The sequence below is a fragment of the Apostichopus japonicus genome, chromosome 3 (assembly GCF_037975245.1).
Source record: "Apostichopus japonicus isolate 1M-3 chromosome 3, ASM3797524v1, whole genome shotgun sequence".
Lineage (NCBI taxonomy): Eukaryota > Metazoa > Echinodermata > Holothuroidea > Aspidochirotida > Stichopodidae > Apostichopus > Apostichopus japonicus.
The window spans coordinates 12,718,723-12,726,203 of NC_092563.1; the positions used below are offsets into that span (position 1 = coordinate 12,718,723).

At 38.4% G+C, this 7,481-nt stretch overlaps 1 long non-coding RNA gene across 1 annotated transcript; it reads right to left on the reverse strand.

The window, feature by feature from the left end:
• Positions 1 to 662: 662 nt before the first annotated feature.
• LOC139963612 (uncharacterized) lies at positions 663 to 6,508 on the reverse strand. Its single transcript, XR_011791639.1, has 4 exons — positions 5,298 to 6,508; positions 4,304 to 4,473; positions 3,481 to 3,638; positions 663 to 2,152 (listed from the first exon to the last, which is right to left on the reverse strand). It is a non-coding gene; the product is annotated as an uncharacterized lncRNA (long non-coding RNA).
• Between the last annotated feature and the right edge of the window lie 973 nt (positions 6,509 to 7,481).

The window sequence follows — 7,481 nt, forward strand, 5'->3', positions numbered from 1 at the left end:
TCATCCTCCGTATATGTTGCATGTTGTATTCGGCAACTACATTGCGTTCATAGTCATCTTTACAGAGGGAGAGATAGTATAAACCTAACTCCCCCCCCCCAACGGAGGGCAGGTACGGGATAGGGAATGCAACAGCTACAACGAAAAATGATAATTGCAGAGGTAAAATATTACGAACTTTAGGAGTCCAAACTTCATTGTTGCCGTATTTCCCTAACACACAGTGGGTAAGTTTTGGCAAGTATGGTAACTGTACTTCATGGGTCTACGAGAGTTGCCTAGGCAATATGAAATTTCATCCGTGCGTAAAGCTCATTATAGGACGGGAACCGAGGGTGTTTTCAAGTTACGGATAAGGGGGGGGGGAGTTGGGATGGTAAGTTATCGAATTTGTGTCCTGGGGAGGGGTCTTCTTAAGTCTGTGACCTATCTGTGATGAGTTCCAAAATATTTTTGTTTGCTAATAACAACCATGAAGTAGCTGGGCTAGATACTTCTCTGACCTTGAACATGTCAACACTGCCCCAACCCTCTCCGTATGGGCTTGACACCTATTTATTGACTTTCATTACTACTTTATTGTTTACTTTTTTACCCTTCCTTATTTTTGTCACTCAATCGTCAAGGTTTTCTCCCTCTCAATAAGGTGGAGGGCCATTCCCCCACCCCCTGCCCCCCGTTGTGATGGCCATGCGTGAAGCAAATTTTCATTTGTATAGACAAATGGCATTCCAGGCAATTCCAGTGATAAAGGTTCGTTGTTTCTTATTATGAATGTTTCTTATTGGACAAAAGTGGTTCAAATTAGAAAAGATATATTAGAACGATACCCTCTTCAAAAGAGCTGCAAACATACAGGAAACAAAACAAAGCCAAACAAGGGAAAGAATAAAGCAAATAGGACAGAGCAGGATGCAATATGCTAGATTTTTTGTCTCATGTGTCTCATGTGTCTCATGTTTCTCACACTTTAAATATGTCATTCTTGTAAAGAAAAGTTTGTTAAAAGAAAGTTAATATAGTAAAAATCAAAACATGAAATTGGATGATAGTCATGCACAAACACAATATTCTGAATCTATATCAGACTGGGCAAAGAGTGAAAAATGATTATACATGGGATCTGGGAGGTAGGAGCCTGGGGGGGGGGGCACTGTCTGTACATGCTATTTTTAAATGGCATCCCATATCTTTTTATAGCACGTTTAACAATTAACAATCTCAATAAATAGTATTGATAACATACTAACACATCATACATCATATTTAAGTGATATGGCCGGTGTGTATCGGTTTATAGCATATCGAGTGGTGGTTGTGGAATGAGAAAATGTCCCTCTGATGTTGTGTGCCCACCCTCACTTCCTACCCCCTGCATGGGGAAATTTAACTGGAATGATGACTCTCCCTTTGTAGCTCTGATGCAACTAAAGATAATCCATGCTTTCTAGAGCATCCTTCAAGCAGGGAGGTATTGCTTGATTAGAATGATATACTACTGTCACTCTTCTTCAAACAATATGTACTTGTAACTCTCATAATCCACATGAAGAACATCCTCTTTAGAGTTTGGTAAAGACCTCAATAAAACCATGCAGAAGTTTCCCTATTAGAATTCCCCCCTTGAACTGCTTTCCACAAACAGTAGGATTACCTATATAATGCTTTAATGTGCAACTTGATACGGTCAAAAATTTAATCTTGATTGTTAATTACAAATAAAATAGCTGATTCTCATATATCCAATGGGTTTTTCGTTAAGACTTACACAGAAATCCATAACAGCAAAAGTTACAACAGGAAGAAGAATATGGTCGGTTATATGTTTTACTATGAGAACTTATATTGAACACAACTTCGAGAACCAAGAAACACGCCTTCTTATTTGTTATTTAATGAAGTAATGAGGTGATAAAGAATTTCGAGCGTCACATCCCTTCGACTACGACTGGCAGTGAAAAGTCAATGGCCTGTTTTTGCTTAAACGTATAGCAGCCGACGCAATTTTCTCTCATGATATGTTAGAGTGAAAGACAAGATTATTGTCGGTAACAAGTTAACTGCTAAGAAAATCGTCTAGACATGTCTTCTGTTAACCTCATACATACTCCCTCCATTGGTGGTCAGGGATGAGATATCAGTACAACCAAATCTGTGCAAAATAAAAGTTGAAAGCAATATTATGAGTAGTGAATACCACACTGTAAGTCATATATAAAATAAATTATCATCTTGAAAAGTTATGTGTAAGCTCCACTACAAAGATAATTAACATTGACCATGTTGGTTAAGTGTAGACTGTATAGTGTACAACTGAACTATGCTTAGGCATTGAGTTAATTGGATGATCTTTTATTGTGACACCTACATGTTTATGGGATTACTGGCTCCATTTTATTAATTGGAGATTGCATGTCATAATTTTAGCGCTATATTGTACAGTTCACTACCAAACCTGAAAAGTTTTAACCACATGAGCCAATACAACTTTGGGGCATATTAATTAAATTTAATATCAGAAATTTATCAAATTAGAGTAAGCTACTGTAGGATACAACAGAAATTTGATGCCTTTTGGTGCTCTATTGATGTATGTGTGCATGGTATGACTGTTTAATGCCGATCAAACATTAATTGTCCTGAATCAGGATCCATGGGGGGTTCAAAACACCCTCTGTATGACCCAAATGCAAAAACAAATAATGCTAGCTTACCATTATTATAGTAAAATGTACTATTATACATCATTTTGCATCAAGAGACCTAAACATTGCCTTATTTTGCCAAAGAAAAAGGGGTCCCTCTCCCAGGTTTCAGGAAATATCCCCCACCACACACACAAACACATTTAGCAATTTTCCACAACGGACCTAACAGAGAAATGGTACCAAAACTCAGTTGATACATTATCTCTCTTATCTTGTCGAAATTCCTGTCAAAACAGCCAAGTGGTAATAAGTTCACACTTTCTAAACAGAAAAGTTCCCTGTGGTTACAATATCAAACTGTCCAACACCTTTTTGAAAAACAACACACAATAGGTGGTGTCTAGCTGTGGAATGTGGTCTTAATTATTTACTCATCATTTGTTTGAAAAAATAAACTGTGTCTGCTGCAGTGAAACATGTCCAGCCAAAATCACTTTTTGGGGATGTAAATCAAATGACGACAATTTTCAGGCTAATTGCTACTTAAGAACCAGAGGTGGAAACTTTGCAAGTAAATATAGGAACAAAAACTATGTACATATAAACTTGTTAATGGGGACTTAACCTGCAAAGATTTACAGTACACTTTCTCTGTTCTCACCTACCTTCGTGATCTTTCTGTATGCTTAATACCTATTTGGAAATAATTTATACTCAAACACAGCATTCTGCCATGCACTACAAGTTATTTGCATGGTACAAATAACAGATATGATGCCATTCATATTGGAACTAACTACAGAAAATTATTCACTTTTTAAGACATGCTTACCTCATCATCACATCAGTCATGCAATAAGAAGTTGATGCTGCAGTCTTTTCAGGCACTGCCTTAGTCTCAGGCCACTTTGAATAGAAGTCAGACAGTGTTATGATGTACAGTCGCTTGGCAGCTGTCACTGATAGAGGACCAATAAGATCTACACCAACCTGTTAAGAAAGAAGACAGCATTTAGGTGCTAATTTCAAAAACAATTACAAGTTGCATGCTTTGCCTTGACTGTTGTTCTATTCTATTGCTTCATTCTGTACAGAGATCTAGATAAAAACAGTGGGATATCTGATCGAAACAGGGTGTTGGTGGATTTAGGCCAATTATTTTTACCTTGCAAACATGAAAATGTAACTTACACCATACTGTACCATATATTTACAATCTCTTCAACCACTAAACCAGAAAAATGATACGCCACTTTTTGCAACTTACAATTATATTCCTATATTGATGGTTGCTCTGCAGTTAGGCCAGAGTGTGGCTTAAAGGTATGCTGTATAGGCCTTAAATATGCCAAATTTTCACTATGGACAAAATTCTTTAAGTATGTTTATTTCCCTGGAGGAAATTTACCTCACTGGGACATCAATATCTCGTGTCATCATTTAGAATGTCTGAGCACAATTTAAAGGGTTATTACCCCTTGGAAAGTACTTTTTGAAAACTTTTAGCAATTAAAGTGGCCAAAATTTAGGGCCAATACAGACTACCTTTAAACTTGTAAATGTTGAATTTGTCCAGAAAGAGTGACATTAACTATACTAAACCTTCACTGCATACTGCGGACATCTTGTGCAATTAAAACAGATTGAGAATTTACCTGTTTCCATAATCCAGTTACAGGAATGCTATGGAGACTTGTTCGTAGGTCTACAGGACAATGACGCTTTGACATCCTGTTGAACATAACTTGTTACATCAACGTTGATAGTTTTCCAATAGAATCTAGACATAGTCTGTTGTCTGGTTTATCTATGCAAAGATGAACACCTTCAAAGAGATAAGAAAATTCATGATCAAGGAGATATCATGTTTTTTTGCCCACCCCCCCCCCAAAAAAAACAACAACAAACAAACACACACAAATATATGGGCTGCAGGATTGGTAGTTCTAGCTGAAGTGCCTTAAAATTGAATTACAACTCTATATCGGTGTTTGAAATGGAATATTCCCATTATTGTACATATTGCATGGCCACTATTTGGGTCTATAGATATTTAAGGAGTTTTCTTCTGCAGTGAGGTTTGGCATGTAGAGAATATGCCACACCTAAAAAAAGTACTATCAGGCCTTCAATATCTGTTCTTACCAACCAAAATTAATGAACGTGAATTTGTTATGTACAGTATTAGTGCCACTTTCCTCTAGAAGTAGGCTAGGCTATATGCTATAGTCCAATAATAGCATTTTATAGTGTCCCATGCATGCAAACCAGACTAGCTCTGTAAGCGTTAGTGATCTGTTGTTATCTTTTATGATAGGCAGGGCGATAAAAGGTAGAAATTTATAATAATTTTCACAAAAATTTGTTAAGACAATTGGGTAAACAAAACGAAAAGAAATAGGCCCTAACAACTTTGTTCATGCACTTACAACTTTGCTCAAGCATACAACTGATTATAATGTTGCATAAGCAATTGCTTGACTTTTGCAAATGAGTTTTGGCAACTAACCAAACGTGGTAAAAGAATATCATGATTTGTGCACCAATCAGTCCTAGAGGCCTGGTTATAGTTTAACTGTGGAATGGCCGTTCGCCATTTAACAACCAATACCATATTGTGTATCCTATACTGTAAGTTACAGACATTACCTTATAGATGTCACTAGTCAGTATGAGCTGCCTCGATTTGGGCGAGTTGAGAAGCCCTAGATAGCAAAACTTTCCTTTATTTTCGGTATGCAAGAGTTCCATTTTCAGCCAGTCTGAAAGACTGACTTTGTCTCCGTAAGATCCTTCTCTGTTTTATTCTTGTAAACCCACTTGGATAGCTCTCATCTCTTAGAATATCTGCAATTTGTCTCACGTTTTCTGTTAGCTTTTCCATTTTTAGTTGTCGCACGACTTTATTGCTAAATATACGGAAGCCGAAATACGACAGTTTGCTAATAATACGGATACTGCCAGAGTCCATTACTAATTAAATTTTTGCTACTCGAACGTACATGCTAATGCGGACGTAGTGTTCAGGGGGACACAATTTACAACCAAATATGCGACCAACAAATAATGTCCCCCCTCGTTTCATCATAGCATAAACTGTCCTGGGAGACAGTCTGTACCAACTGGCCTTGTACAAAAGGTCCGGGAGACTAAATGTACTGGTAAATTCAGTATAAACTGTCCCAGTGGGACTGGGACAGTTTATACTGAATATGGAATATTTGCGACAGTTTGTACTGCTACACCGGCGATTCTGGCACTCGTCTAGCTGAGCCTGGCTACAGTAGCTATACTGACGGCCGTGACATGATCAGTTATTTGCCGAGAGGTTTTTAACTTGCAGGCGTCGGGTGATTGGATTGGTGAATGAGTTTATCAGATGAAGAACTGGAAAATCGAAATAACCGATAAAGAAGCTCCCGTTCTCCTTTTCTCTATTCAGCTTTCCTTCTTTCTTCCCCTTCCGCTCTCTTCACCATTTCTCCTTTTGCCGACAGACCCAAAATTTGCCGACAGCGACCAAATTATTATATATAATATAATAAATCAAAAAATAAAACCAAAATCTCAAAGGTTTACTTGTTAACTCAAGGTTTCATACTAACGAAGAATCAGCTGACTCTCAAGGTTCACACGAAGCTCTTTTAGATGCTCTTATAGCTGCATTATGAGCCCATAAAAACTCGTGCACAGAAAATAGATGCATTTTGAGAACGAGACGCCCAGGCCGAATATAAAATATTCAAAGGCTACTACTGATGAAGCTCCTATAAAGTTTGAGAGCAGAAACCGGTCTAGTTGGTCATAAGAACCTACACTAGTCTCTCCTACTATTAACAGTACACTCAGTTCACCTAATAGGTGCAATTATGCTTCACCACGAGGAGCATGCTATAAGTTCATGTTCCTTGGGCCCTCCCTTAAAAATACTTCAGGTTCTTGGCGACTACGTTGCGTTAGATAGTGTAAAACCGCCTACACCCCGTTTCATTCAGATAAAAATATATACTTGCTAACTGTGCATTGATTTTCCCTGACAGTAATAGTCAGCACTATAGTACTGAGCCGTATCTAATTAATACGTGATGTCGCGTAGGCCTGGTAATTGCCTTAGTTTCAAATTTGGAATAAAAACGATCGCGTTTCAGGGAAGAACAGCTGGATATATATTAGTCAAGGGCGGCGGAACCGGGGGGGGGGCACAGGGGGCACGTGCCCCCCCCCCACTTTTCCTCAGGTTAAAAATGTGCCCTTTTTCTACATAAAAATTGAGGTGTCTCAAGTTACCAAGAGGCCAGGGAACCAGAATGAACACTCGGGAAGGGCCGTTTCCGGCCATCTGAGGGGTTTGTAAAACCAAAAATTTTCTTGTACGCTCCGCGCCAACCGATGGTGGCCCTCCGCTCAGATAGTCGTGCATACAACTTTGCAAATCCTGGCTACGCCCCTGACTTTTAATGAATTTCTGTGGGTCAAACTCAAAGCTATTTCGAATGGGACAAATTTGTTAAGATATTAACATAATCCTTGTTTCAAAATTTGCACATTGGATATTGCAGTGCTAGTATATATGCATATTTTCCTTGAGGGGGGGGGGGGCGTTCATGGAGTGATGTGTATACGCAAATAAGATAATACAATAAGAGTTATAAAGGGTACTAAATATAACGCTGCATATGTCCAATCGAATTTCTGCAAAGTGCCCTTTGATGTCGGTGCCCCCCAGATTAAAAGTGCTTCCGCCGCCCTTGTATATTAGGCTTTTCTTTCACCAAGTTATGCCTATTAGGAATTTAAAGTACTCCCACATAAAAAACGCAACTGATTTCCAAA